General features: G+C 37.2%; 1 protein-coding gene across 3 annotated transcripts in view; it reads left to right on the forward strand.

Annotated features, from left to right (window-relative positions):
- Positions 1–15013, forward strand: part of FOXP2 (forkhead box P2) — a 587369-nt gene that overhangs the window by 196625 nt on the left and 375731 nt on the right. For all 3 annotated transcript variants that reach the window (XM_077113417.1, XM_077113328.1, XM_077113646.1), the window contains exon 3: positions 1900–1990. The gene's annotated coding sequence lies outside the window, so the exon portion shown is untranslated. The remainder of the gene's footprint in view (positions 1–1899; positions 1991–15013) is intronic.

Here is a 15013-nt window from a genome sequence, read left to right on the forward strand (position 1 = left end):
GAAAAATTCTAATTTTAATTTAGTAAATCCCATAGTTTTATACCCTATCATTTTTTCATTGTGGGCCTTCTTTCAGAAATAATTTTTTTAACTTCAGTGTTTCAGAAATAGTCACCTAATTTTTCTTCTGCTAGCTTTGAAAAGATAACTTTCATATTTAGCTCTTTAATTTTTATGGCATCCAATTTATATGTGAAATAAGAGAGTGAACCAATGTTTTTGTTGTCATATTCTGAGACTGTTGTTTTTCCCTCCGTATAATGAGCCAATACCAACTATTTTTCTTATTTTCTGTTGTTACCTTTATCATATAAAGACTTCATGTATATGTGAGTCTGTTTCTGAACTCTATATGTTTTGTAATATATCATAAAATCTGGCCGAGTGTAGTTCTTCTCTTTGCTTTTCATTTTCGAATATTATTTTGATGTCAACAGATCTTTTTCTGCCTATGCCTTTAAAATGGGCCTATGCATTTTCTTTTAAAAATCTAGGTGGAATTTTTACTAGAGTACATAGAATTTATAGATTTGGGAAAAATTGACATCTACGAATATGTATAAGGAAAAGTAAGCCAGTATGGAGGTGGGAAATGATTTATACTGTTACATTTTAATAAGGACTCTTTCTTTTTTAATGGCAAATAGAAAATAATTATGGAAGAACAACACAAGGAAAGTCAAAAATCAGGCTTGTTCTTGTGCAGAATATTATCATTAAGAGAAATGTGTACAGCAGAAGCAAAAAAAAGAATTTAGAATGTGATTATTTATGATTTTTGGTTACCTTAATATTTATGTTTAACTAAAACAATGATTTCGAATTACATTCTCAGAACATACCTAAGGCTTTGTGGAACAAACCAAAATATCTGGAGAAAGGGATAATTGTGGCATTGAATAGTTGGTATTCTGATTAAACTGATACTTCAGTTTATCTGTTTTATTAATTGTCCCCTCACTTAAGTTTCATTGGAAGAAAAGCTTCTTTAAGTCACAAGCATTTGGAAGAACATTTAAATAAAATAAGAAGTCTAATTGTTCAACAAAGATGACAGTGACGCTACACATCCATTTCCATGCCTATGGCAGACATTGCCCATTGGACCCAGTATTCCTTCCTGCTGCAGGCTCAGATTTGTCTCCATACAGCTTTCCATGTCAATCAATCAGAGTTGGTATGTGAGTCAAAATTCATTTACTGTCAATACCAATCAATCACAGTTGGAGTGGGAATCAAACTCCAATTACTTTCCATATACTGCTAACTTCTATAATTTTATTGGATTTTCAGAGTACTTAACATATTTTAGCCTAAGGAAAGTAAGAGTGAAATCTCTCAGATTAATTAAAGGAGGAAATGACAAAAAAAGTAAGTGGTTAAATAGGAAATCGGCCTGGAAAATACAAATTCAAATAAGCATTAAAGTAATAACCCTTACATTGTGATTATAAGGAAAAAATGCTTACTTCCAATTTGTTAATTATGAAAAAGCCTTCAAAGCTCATTAAGTGTGTGTTGAAGAGGCAATTGAAATCAGTCATGTTTTCATTTGGGGACCTTGAGACTCAAATAATTTTTCCTACAAATAATGAAATTTAATTAGCAAAAAGTTTAAACCTGCCAAATCAGTATGAGTGGGAGATGAAATTTGCATCTCTTGCAATGCATCTTGTGCTTTTTCCATGATCCTTGCTTTGCACCCTAAATGGATTTAAAGTTCTCTAAATTAATATGCATTTTCATACATATAGCCTACATATTTGAAGATTCACAAAATAATGGATACATTAATGATTTTCCTTATTTGAGGATGAATATGAAAACACTGGACTCTAATTGTGAAATAAATTCTAAGTTAATTTTCAGCGAGTGACAATTATTTATCTTCATTAACAGGGCTACATTAATGTGATGTGGGGATCGAATTTACCTAGGATTCCATTTCACGGTTGACTTAAAAGTCTTGTGCAAGATCTGGAAGAAACAGGTAAAGGTCCTTTTATTAATAATTCTCTTTTGTTCACTGCACTTATTTTTGTCTTTCTCATGGATTTTTTTTTAATTCTTTAATGTTTTGATTAAGTGTTTTTCCCTCAAAGGTTAAAAAAAGTTAGTGGACACAGTGACGTCTAGTATGGCAAGAGGAATATTTATCACTATCTATTCTCTTGGGCTTCCAATTTCACTTCTTGCTGCTCTCATGCTTGCTTTTAAACTTAGCCTCTTTGTTTTGGGGGTGGGATGGGGAAATTACATTAATTTATCTAGAATATGAGGCTTTTGAAATATTGAAAAGAAATCATTAGGCAAGAAGAAACAGGTATTTTATGCTATTTGTTGCCCTTTCATACTGGTTTTAAAGTATTATTTTATTGAAATTTAATTGGGATCTAGAATTGTTGAAAAAATAAAGAGAGCAACATATTAGTGATGATTTTTCTTCTTGAAAGTTTGGTTCATCTTACAAACTTTTTGAAACCCAGCATATCAGCTGTTTAGAAAGCATCTATTTCTTTTAATGCTGCCCATCTTTAAATCTAATGATAGTTTTCCTTTGTACTTAAAGTGCCAACATATAAAGGTTTTGATATTTAGTGTTTCTGTAAAATTAGTTATTCAGTGTCAGTGTTGAACTATGGTATCAATCAAACAATCTTAGGTACCAAATGTCAAAGGTATCCAATCTATAATGATTTTTCTATTTGCTAACAGGAATGGTAGGTTGAGAGATGGTATTTCCAACTTCTTAATAGTTTATATCATTTCTCTCCAAAACAGAGGGGAATGTTGGTGCCCTGGCTTTCTCAAAATTCTTCATCAAGGGACTTACCATAAGAGTAGGATGGGCTGAGGATCTTGACTATCTGCCTAAATTGCTCTACCTATTTCAAAAGTTTTCTAAAGATAAAGACTCCAAAATTTCCCTGAGAGATTTTTGGCCACGTTATTTAATTATATAGTCAAATATTCCTCATGTATTATACCTGCTATTTTGCCTATTGTCTAATTTTTGTCAGCTTTATCATTTTTTTAAATACACTAATAAAATAATTCTGCATGTAGCTAGCATTTAAGATTTTCCAACTTAAAGATTTTCCATTTTGGCAACTTATTACTACATTTTCCTTTTTGATCAAACTTATTATATAAGTAAGGCTGGGGTTATTATCCTGTGTTTAATAAGTGAATAAACTAACAGCAAAGAATTTCAGTGATTTGGAGGCAGTTGTATAGCTTTTCGTGATTTTACAGCTAGTTATGAACAATTGTTTTTAGAACCCATGTCTGCTGTATTTGTATCCCTGTAGCCACTTGTTATCTTTCTTACTGAACATGGTTAATTTTCTTTGATAAAGTTAGTTTTCTCAAAGATTGATCTCAAATATTATTTTTTTAATTCATCTTTGAACCTCAGTTCTCATATAGTGAAATGGGGAATAAATATACTTGTCTACTGAGTTACGGTAAAAATGACTACTTGCACCTAGAGCTATTTCCCATAAATACTAGTTTTCTTCTTCCCTTTCCACTCCTTTATTCTCTGTCCCCTTCATCTCTGCACTGCCCCCCCAAAAAGCCCTAAAGAACATGTACTTGGTTGAATCTTACTATTTTCAAACGTTTTGTTTAGCATTATCCCCATTTTACCTCTTAGAAATGATAAATTACCAGTTGTAAGCGATACTTCTAAAATGAGAACTAAAATGTTGATTTTATACAACTTACAGCGATGTTTGTCTATGTGGTAAATGGGTGGTTGGGTGAATGTTTGCGTGTGTGTGTGTGTGTGTGTGTGTGTGTGTATTTTACTTTGTGATATTCATAATTTATATTCAGAGTTTCTGTTGTAAGAGTATTAAATCCATATAAAACATTAAAGATCCAATAATTTAGTAATTTTAATGGAGTAGAAATAAATGTCATTTGCATACTTACAGAAAAATGTTATACATTTCATAAACACAGTAACATTTAGGCATCATGCTTTTCATGACAAAATATTTCCTTTAGTTTTCAAAATACTGAAAAGTAATCGACTATGCAGAAATGGCTTGAGTGAGGTGGGACTCAGTCAGTGATCCACACACATACTCTACTGATATTTCTTGGCAAAAAGAAGGAATGAGCAAGGCTGCAAATACGCTACAGAGTGTAGTTGTTGCCAGTGCAAGTTTTGAAATCAAATTTGAATTATAGTTCTACAACAAAGCATTTCTGAAACTTTGGACAATTCACTTAAGCTCTCTAACCTTTAATTTCTTTTTTCTTTTTCTTTTTTTGCATGGGTAGGCATCGGGAATCAAACCCGGGTCTCCAGCATGGCAGGTGAAAACTTTCCCTGCTGAGCCACCTGTGGCCCGCCCTCTAACCCTTAATTTCTTAATCTAGGAAATAGAAATATTGCCTACTTCATAGAGTTGATTTGAAGACTAAATGTATGAATACACATAAAAGACATAGCATTTAAAAGTTAGTTGCTATTTTGTATCTTATTATATAAGTTTCAGAGCTTGACTGTATCATCCAGGCCACCAGGGTATTTCAAGAAATGCCAAAAAATGGGTTAATTCTCTAAATGTGGTCTCTGCATTTTGGCTATTTTATGTATTAGTTTTATATTTCTGTGTAATAAATGACCACATATTTAGTGGCTTAAAACAACACACATTATATCTCACAGTTTCCAAGGATCGGGAGTCCAAGCATGGCTTAGGTGGGTCCACTGCTCATGGTCTTGAAAATCTAGTAATCAAAATGTTGGCTGCAGTCTGGAGTTCTGGGTCCTCTTCCAGGCTCATTGTTGGCAGAATTCAGTTCATTGCAGTTGTAGGACTTTGGCCCATGGTTCCAGGTGCCTTTCCACATTTCCTTTTCATGTGGCCCTCTCCATCAACAGTTCACATCACAGCAGCTGGCTTGTTCAAGGCCAGCAGAAGAGTATCTAGTGTTTGCTAGCAAAATGGAGCCATATGTATACATATGTGTGTATAACTATGTATGTGTATACATATTTAAAATATGTGTGTGTGGGCATAATCATGGAGTGTCATCCCATAACCTCTGCATTTTCTATTGCTTAGAAGCAAGTCACAGGTCCTACCCACACTTAAGGGGAAGGAATTACGAAGGGCACGTGCATTGCCGTCATCCTCGGGTCTGTCTGCCACAGCAAGTTTAATATATTAATTTAAAGTTCGTGTAAAATATTGTTTCACTATGTTTCATAATTATGTCATATCCAATAAAAAGGGATATTGTCACAAAGTGTAAAATTTTGTTCTCATATATTTATGTCTCCTGTATAACTCCCAGCAGGCCATTCCCCTTGCGTAAAATTCATCCATTATTTCAAGCTAGCTAGCTACCAGACTAAATCTAAACAGTCATTTAATACTCTTCAGAATCTGACAAAATCCAGATGTCCAACCTTTTCTACTGATTACTCTGCTAAGCATACCCTATACTACATGCCTTACACTTGCCCACATATTGAACAATGTGCATCCTTTTTTTCTTTCCCTTTCTCCACCTCCTCAAAACGCTTTTCAACCTCTATGATTTCCATTATGCCTTTCCTCATTCTTTCCCCCTTGTCAGCCAGCTCAGGAACTTTACCTGCATATTTTCATGCCACATGATATCCAATCTAGTGTTATAGATGTATAGGCATTTGTCTCATTCTCTCTGCCACAGGGAAGGTATACTCCATCTCTGTGTTACCTGCAGCTTTACACATAAAACCTTATGAAATATTTGCTAAATATATGAGATATTGAATTAGAATAGTGGTCTCTCAGTCAGTTTTCAGTTTGAGAGTTATTGCAAAGGATGTTCTTTTTGAGTTATTCATCCTTACAGTGACTCACTAACCTGAAATATACCCCCAATCCCTTTGATTACATTTAAGAATCCGTTACAGTTTACACATTTGCAACTGATTGTATGTGGGAAGGACGTAAACTTTGGAGGCCAGACTGTGGTTGGCAACCTCTCAGGTGGCACCTAATGATACTGTCTCCTGTTTTTCATACCCTTCTGTTGTCCCCTTCCACATTTTACCAGGGTTGGTCTTGTGGCCAATAGAATATGGCACAAGTGATCATACGTCATTTTAAAAACTAGGTTATGCAAGATCCTGAGATTCTGTTTTGGATGTTCTCTTTTCTCTCTCTCCCCAGTGTCTCTGTCTCTCTAATCACCTGCTTTGTGGCAGGCTAGCTGCCATGGGAGGGTCCACACGGTGAGGAACTGAGCCCTTTAGCTAGGGAGGAACTGGTAACAACCTGCAAGTTCCTCAGAGATTCTGAGCCTAACTACCCAGCTAAGCCGGTCCCAGATTCCTGATCCTCAGAAAATGTGTGATAGTGAATGTTTATTGTTCTAAAGCTGCTACGGTTTCAGGTAATTTGTTACACAGCAATAGAGAATTAATACATTATATAATAATTTACCCTAATATTATTTCCACAAATTTCAGCACTGTCATTGGCTCTGTGAGGAGTACAAAGATTAATAATATATCTAACATATGGTCTCTGAAACAAATGTAATGGAAGAGATAGGCATAACTATAGAATAGTGAGCCAAATGAGAAGAAAACGTGAGAAGTTAGATTTCATCTGGAATGCTGATATTACAACACGTAGAAGCCACTTTGACTCTCTTGCTCATTGACTGAGATTGAAAGTTATACTTACCCAGGACAGGATATATCTGGGTGCTGGTCTGGGCACTGGTTCTTCTGTAGAAGCTTTGAATGGTTAAAATATTCTCACCCTTATAAGACAGGAACATAAAGACACTAACCTGTTACCTGTCATGCTGTTTTTCTGTTTGCTCTTTTATTTTCCTTATAGAGTTATAAAGTGTAAAGTTACATGAAATATTTTGACATATGTATGTATATATACATATGTCTATATATGAATTTGAGTGCTATGTTATGGAGTAGGAAGTCACTAGAATACATTTGGTCTCCAGGATAGGAGGTTCAGAAGTATGAATCGCCAATTAATAAAGCAACATTCTTTTTATAAATTCAGAATAATCCATTCCAAATATCATCCCTATTGATTATATTGTGATGATAGAACCTGGGCAAAATTACTGCATTATAGTTAAAAATAGAGAAAGAAAATGGAAACTTGTTCTTATTGAAAAGGGGGAAATAACATTTATAATTTTAAACTTATGGCCAGGAACTATCCACTAGTAAAATTTTTTATACCATTATACAAAATAGAATAATGTGGATTTACTCTGGCCTGCTTTTCAATTCAGCTGAACATTAAGTACATTTTTAATGGTCTTATTTGCTGGTAAGAGCACCATTACAATAATCTGCTTTTTTACAGCCCATATCAAATATGAACCAGCATCATTTATTACAAAGTTTGTGCTTTGGGAGACATTTTCACAGCATCTAACAGTACTGCCCCTATTTCTTGGAATTACTCTTTCATCATATCATTTTCCAAAGTGAGTTTGTTGCTCAAACTTACTGATTGTTTTGTGGTTAAACGCTAATCTAGCAGCTATATTTAAAATGTCATACAAATTTGTAAGGAAAGGTCCTGTAAAACTACTGTGATATCAGTAATTGTATGAACATGTTATAAAAGATATGCTATGCAGCTTGAATGTTTTTAGTTTTTTTTTTTTTTCCTATATCATATCCAAGGAGTGAACATGAAGACTTACTTTTAACGGTTAGCAATTCGGGTTTTTACAATTGTCTGCTAAAGAACAGAGAACTATTACTGTTAAGTGTCATATAAAATAAAGTTAGAACTTGAAGTCTTCTTTTATCTGTCAGCCTTATAAGAAGCTCTCCATATGTTGAACCCATATCTGACACTGTGTAAGGGATGCATGGGAGAGCCTGGAGAGAGCTTCTTTCCCTTCACTGTGCCTTTACTAGACCTTGCTCACGTTCTACTGTTGCTCTGACTTATTCCAACTTTCTAGCTGCAACTAACAGCACAGTAGGTCTAATATAGATCGACACGTTTGCCTGAAGACTGATTGAAACTTGTGTCTCAGAGTTGCTAATGTTCACTGAACCATTTTATTGAAGATAAAGTAAATAAAATAGATTGCCATATGAGAATTCTGTGAAATCAAATGGAATAAATTTGGTAGGTTTCAGCCCATGAAGAAGGCAAAGAGTGAAACAGATGTCAATACTTTTCAATATATCAGCTTTTTTATTATATTGGACCTAAAATATTCATTTCATTAGTGTAATTAAATGTTAAATATGATTCTCAATTTCCATATTATTTTTGGTCTTAAGCAATGAGTCATCTGAAATAGTGTATGGATTAAAAAATTTTGAGACTACAATATTGTGATAATATTTTTCTTTTTCTTTTTCTGACACTAAGTATATGGATCAGTAGGCTCAGGGAATTTAATAAACAACGCAAATGAATGGATTCGCCAAAGTGCCCTCTAGAAACTTCAGGTTGGAAAATAAGAGTAAACCTTAGCCTACTAAAAGATTCTAGTAATCTTGAGTGTTTTATGCATTAATCAAGATTATACACATGAGAGCAATATTTTTCGAAATGTGTCCCATAAAGTTTGTTTTTCGTTGCTGTAATAAAACTGTTAGGATTTATATAAATTTAGTCATAAGGTATATATTTCATATATATCATTTTCTGAAATAATTTTTTGAAAGATAAAAATAAAAAGCTAGAGTGATTTTAGCATCTTGGATCCCATGAAATTACAGTGACAACAGCTTATGATACCATAATATATCTTGTTTGACACATTTAATTTGTAACATTCAAAGATCTGAGCACTTGCATGGAAATATTTTGAAAGACATGATACAGAGAAATGAAAATGTCTTATTTGCTTATCTGGATCATTTTAAAAGCAAATATTTATAAAAGAAAGAGCAATAAAATTATTTTGTTAGAAAAGTTTCTGATATTGCTAATTATCCCCCAAATTAAAATTTGTGTCTCCAAATTCAAGGCACTTTTTATGTGCTGTGATGGTTGAGTTCAGGTATCAATTTGGCCTGATGATGGTGCCCAGTTGTCTGGTCAGGCAAGCAGTGGCCTAACCATTACTGCAAGGTTATTTCATGGCTGGTTAACAGATCAGAAGACTGGTTTATTAAAGCATCAATCAGTTGATTGCAGCTGTGACTGATTACATCTATGGCTGACTAAGGGTATGTCTTCCACAGTGAGAGAATCTAATCAACTGGATTTAATCCAGTCAGTTGAAGACTTTTAAGGGAAAATTGTTTCAACCCCTTAACGACATTTTGTATGAGTTAAGAGGTATAATCATGTTGGCTGGTTGTTCTTAGATACACTGACTACAGTTATAAGAGAAAGAGAGGAGCTAAAGGCTTCAAATTTGCAAGTTAAGTATTATATGAAAGATGTAAAAGTTCTGTATGTCCTGAAGGAAAATCTTATTTCCTCTGGTGGCTGACTTGAGATCTCTGAAAATCAGACCCAAAGTCTCCTAGTGCAAGTAGAAGATTTACAATGTAAACGAATGTAACTACCTCCCTTGGAGAAACAGCCCTAACTGCTCTGTCTGGAGAGAATAATCCTGTTTCATGAGATGAAACTGCAAAGGAATTCCCTCAAATAATTGGCTTAAAAGACACTTCTGATTCTTTTCATAACCTACCCCCACTGTCCCTCTTTTCTTCAAGACATGTAACTAGACTGAAGTCTTAATAGGGCCTAAAAGGTAAGGTACAAAGTATGACCCATGAGGAGGTGCACTATAGTCCAAAAAAATTACATGAGTTTTCCAATTTATATAGACAGGAATATGTTTAAGAATGGATATGAAGGGTGTGGGATAATGGCTTGATAACGATCCAACTAAAGTTGGATCAAGCTGAATTTATTGATATGGGCCATCTAAACTGAGATTCTGCATTCAGTGTTGTAGCCGAGGGACTAGAAAGGGCTTTAACAGTTTGCTTAGGTGATCGGCTGAAAGATGTATCAAAACGTAGCCAACATTATCTGAGGTCAAAATGCCAGAACTGCACTGGTGTAATGGAGATGAAGGGATCCAAAAGCTCAGAGAGACTGGAATTTTAGAGCGTATTTACGATGGAAGGCCTGCTGACACACCCTAGGAATGTCCAGAGGATATACCTTTTACCAGGATTTTAAGGAATAATTTTGTGAGACTAGCTTTATCATCCCTGAAGAGTTCTGTAGTTGTCCTTCTTTGTAGGTTACATATTACTGTGGGAACTGCTGTTACTGAGCTGGAATCCTTAAACACAATGGGGATGATTGAATCTCCAGTTAGAAGAAGCCATGTGGCAACAGTTAATCGTCATAGATAAGGTGGACAGCAGACTCAAAGTGGCAGTCAAAACAATCTGACTTGCAGAGACATGTAGCTCTGGTTAGTAGATCATGGGGTACCTAGAAGTAGACGGGTAGTCTACTAAATTCTTGTTTGAGGTGTATAAGCAGAAGAGTTCTAAATCGAGTGAACAGAACTCTAATTTGAATTACAAAAACACAGAGTCACAGCCCAATGAATCAATTCCCAGACTTAAGATAGTTTACACATCCAGAGTCCCTTGGATGAGGGGAAGGCTGGAACCCTGGGGAAGAACTCTGTTACACTCCTTGTTAATCTTACTCCCAGCCTTCCCCAAGGAGACCTATGGACTTTTACCAAGGTAACTGTGCACTGGGGAATAGGACATGATCAGATATTTCATGGGTTACTAGAGATTAGTGCTACTTTTAAGGACTTGAAGGATTCAGGGTGGTGATTCCCACCACATCCTCATTCAGCTCTCCTATTTGGCCTGTGCAGAAAACAGATGGGTCTTGGAGGATGACAGTTGAATGTTGTAAACAAAAACAGGTGATCATTCCAAGTGCAGCTGCTGTTCCAGGCGTGGTATCATTTCTTGAGCAAATCATCACATCTCCTTGCACCGGGTACACAGCTATTGATCTGGAAAATACTTTTTTCTCAATAGCTATCAGTAAGGACCACCAGAAACAGTTTGCACTCAGCTGACAAGGCCAGCAGTATACCTTCACTGTCTTACCCAGGAGTATATCAACTTTACAGCCCTATGTCATAATCTTGTCTGCAGGGACTTTTGTCATTTCTCCCTCCCCAAAGACATCACTCTGCTCCATTATATTGATAATATTATGTTGATTGGACGTAGTAAGCAAGAAGTACCAACTACTCTAGATTGATTGGTAAGGTGTCTGTGTGTCAGGGGTTGGGAGATGAATCCAACAAAAAATACAGGGGCCTTCCACCTCAGTGAAATGTCTAGATGTCCAGTGGTTTAGGGCATGTCTAGATACCCCTTCTAAGGTATAGGATAAACTGTTGCATCTGGTCCCTCCTATGACCAAAACAGAGGCACAAAGCCTAGTTGGCCTCTTTGGGTTTTGGAAAAAAACATATTCTTCATTTGGGAGGATTATTCAGGCCTATTTATCAAGTGCCCAGAAAAGCTGCTAGTTTCGTGTGGGGACCAGAACAAGAGGAGACTCTGCAGTAGGTCTAGGCTGCTGTGCAAGCTGCTCTGCCACGGCCATATGAGCCAGCAGATCCAATGGCACTGTAAGTATCAATGGCAAGTAGAGATGTTGTCTGGAGCTTTTGGCAGGCTCTTATAGGAGAGTCACAACATAGGCCCTTAGGATTTTTAGTAAATCCTTACCATGCTCCACAGATAACTGCTCTCCTTTTGAGAAACAGCTTTTGGCCTGCAACTGGACCTTAGTAGAGACTGAATGCTTAACCATGGGCTATTAAGTTACCATCAAACCAGAGTTCTCTATCATGAGCTGGGTGTTGTCTGACCCACCAAGCCATAAAGTTGAGCGTGCAGAGCAACACTCCATCATAAAATGGAAATAGTGTATTAGAGATAGGGCTCAAGTAGGTCTGAAGACACAAGTAAGTTACACAAGGATGTGGCCGAAATACCCATGACCCCTACTCCTGCCTTATTACCTTCTCTTTCTCAGCCTAGAGCTATGGCCTCTTGGGCAGTTGTTACAGTCAGTAACTGAGGAAGAGAAAATTTGGGACTGGTTTACAGACGGTTCTGCATGATATGCGGGTACCACCCCTAAGTGGAAGGCTGCTGCATTACAACTTCTTTCTGGGATGTCCTTAAAGGACAGTAGTGAGAGGAAATCCTCCCAGTGGGTGAAATGTTGAGCACTGCACCTGGTTGTTCATTTTGCTAGGAAGGAGAACTGGCCAGAGGTGTTTTGTATACTGACTCATGGTCTGTTGCTAATAGTTTGGTTGGATGGAAGGAGCATGATTGAAAAATTGGTGAGAAAGAGGTCTAGGGAATAGGTATGTGGATAGACCTTTCTGAGTGTAAAAAAACATGAAGATATTTGTGTTCCATGTGAATGCTCACCACAGGGTGACCTCAACAGAGGAAGGTTTTAATTATCAAGTGGATAAGATAGCCTATTCTGCAGATACAAGTTATCTTCTTTCCCCAACCCTCCTGCCATTGCCCAATGGGCTCATCATGGTCATGGTGATAGGGATGGAGGTTATGCATGGGCTCAGCCACATGGACTTCCACTCACCAAAGTTGACCTGGCTTTGGCCACTGTTGAGTGCCCAATCTGCCAGCATCAGAGACCCAAACTCAGTCTCCTATATGACACAATTCCCCAAAGTGATCAACCTGCTACCTGGTGGCAGGTTGATTACATTGTATCACTTGCATTGTGAAAGGCACAGTGATTGTTCTAACTGGAATAAACACATAGTCCAGATATGGGCTTGCCTTCCTTGCATACAATGCTTCCACTGAAACTGCCATCTGTGGACTTATGTAATGCCTCACCCACCATCATGGAATTCCACACAGCATTGCTTCTGATCATGGAACCCACTTCACTACAAATGAAGTGCAATAATGGGCACATGCTCATGGAATTCTCTGGTCCTAACATGTTCCCTATCATCCAGAGGCAGCTGGGTTGATAGAATGGTGGCATGGCCTTTTGAAGACCCAATTATGGTGCCAATGAGGTGGCAGTACTTTGCAGGACCAGGTTAATGTTCTCCAGGAGGGTGTGTATCTATGAATCAGCATCCACTCTATGGTGCTGTTTCTCTTGTAGCCAGTATTTTGCTAAGTGCCAGAAAGCAATATACCAGAAATGGAATGGCTTTTTTAAAGAGAATTTAGTAAGTTACAAGTTTAGAGCTCTAAGGCCATAAATATGTCCTAACAAAGGCATCCAGAGAAAGGTACCTTGACTCAAGGACACGTGATCTGGGAAGGCACATGACTGGCATCTCCTGGTCCTTTTTCCCAGTTTCATTGCTTCTGGCTACTGATGCCAGTGGTTTCCACTCCAAGCATCTGTGGGCATTCACTTATCTGCTCTGGGACAAAACTCAGAGTTTCATCTTCAGCTTAGCACCTGCTGGGGCTGGAGATTTCTTCTCTTCAGGTTCTGGCTATTTCTGAAAGTCCTTGCTTAGTACCTGGGCTATTTCTGTCTCTATCTCCAAATATCTACATTTGAGCCCTGCTCTCTTTGGAGCTCTCTCCAAAATGTTTCCTCTTTTAAGGACTCCAGTAAACTAATCAAGACCCACCCTGAATGGATGGAGTCACACCCTTGGTTACAAGGCCAACTCACAGGGTTCATCACATCTCTGTGGAGATAATTGAATTACATTTTCCACTGTAAAGTATTGAATCAGGATTAAAAGAAATGGTTCCCCCCCACAAGATCAGATCAGGATTAAAACATGTCTTTTCTTGGGTACATAAAAGATTCAAATTGGCACAGCCAGAATTCATGGGTCCAGGAATCAAAAGGTGGTAATGGGAGTGGCACCACTCACTACCACCCCTAGTGATCCACCAGAAAATTGTTTGCTTCCTGTCCCTGCAACTTTAAACTCTGTTCATCTATAGGTATTAGTTCCAAAAGAAGGAGTGCCCCTATCAGGATACACAGCCACGATTCCATTGAACTGGTAGTTAAGGCTGCCATCTGGCCACTTGGGCTTCTTATGCCTTTGAATCAACAGGCAAGGAAGGAGATTTCTGTACTGGCTGAGTGATTGATTCTGAATCAAGGACAAGTAGGTCTGCAACTACACAACGGAGGTAAAGAGTTTTCCTGGAATATAGGAGATCCCGTAGGACTGCTCTTAGTACCACTGTGCTCTGAGATTAAAGTTTTTCCTGAAGCTGGAAAAACACAATCCAGGTAGGACTACCAATGGGCCAGAAACTTCTGGAAGGAAGATCTGGGTCACCCCACCAGACAAAGAACCACAGTCAGCTGAAGTGCTTGCTGAGGGTAAAGGGAATGTGGAATGGGTAGTGGGAGCAGGTAATTTCTGTAATTGTAGTGTTACCAAATTCAAAATAAATTTCAGTTTATTTTCTGTGATGGTTGAGTTCAGGTGTCAATTTGGCCAGGTGATGGTGCCCAGTTGTCTGATGAGGCAAGCAGTGGCCTAACCGTTACTGCAAGGATATTTCATGACTGGTAAATACACCAGAAGACTGATTTTTTTTTTTAATTAGTCAGTTGATTGCATCTGTAACTGATTACCTCTATGATCAACTAAGGGTGTGTCTTCCACAATGAAAGAATCCAATCAGCTGGATTTAATCCAATCAGCTGAGGACTTTAAGGGAGAAGAAAATTTTCATCTCTTCTTCAGCCAGCCAGCCTCTCTTGTCGAGTTCACTGAGAAATTTCATCAGGTTGCCAGCCTCCTGGCCTACCCTACACATTTTGGACTCTTGCATCTCCACAGTTGGTGAGGTACTTTTATAAATCTCATATTTACAGTTATTTCCTTTTGTTCTGTTTCTTCAGAGAACCCTGACAATACATGTGCCTCAAATGTACACAGAAAGTTTTTAAAATTTGCTAGTTCATATCACTTACTTGTTTAAGTACTTCCTCAGGTAATGATTTATAATTATTTATACATTGTATCCAATGTGTTCATTATC

Source organism: Tamandua tetradactyla, chromosome 1 (assembly GCF_023851605.1).
Source record: "Tamandua tetradactyla isolate mTamTet1 chromosome 1, mTamTet1.pri, whole genome shotgun sequence".
Classification (NCBI taxonomy): domain Eukaryota; kingdom Metazoa; phylum Chordata; class Mammalia; order Pilosa; family Myrmecophagidae; genus Tamandua; species Tamandua tetradactyla.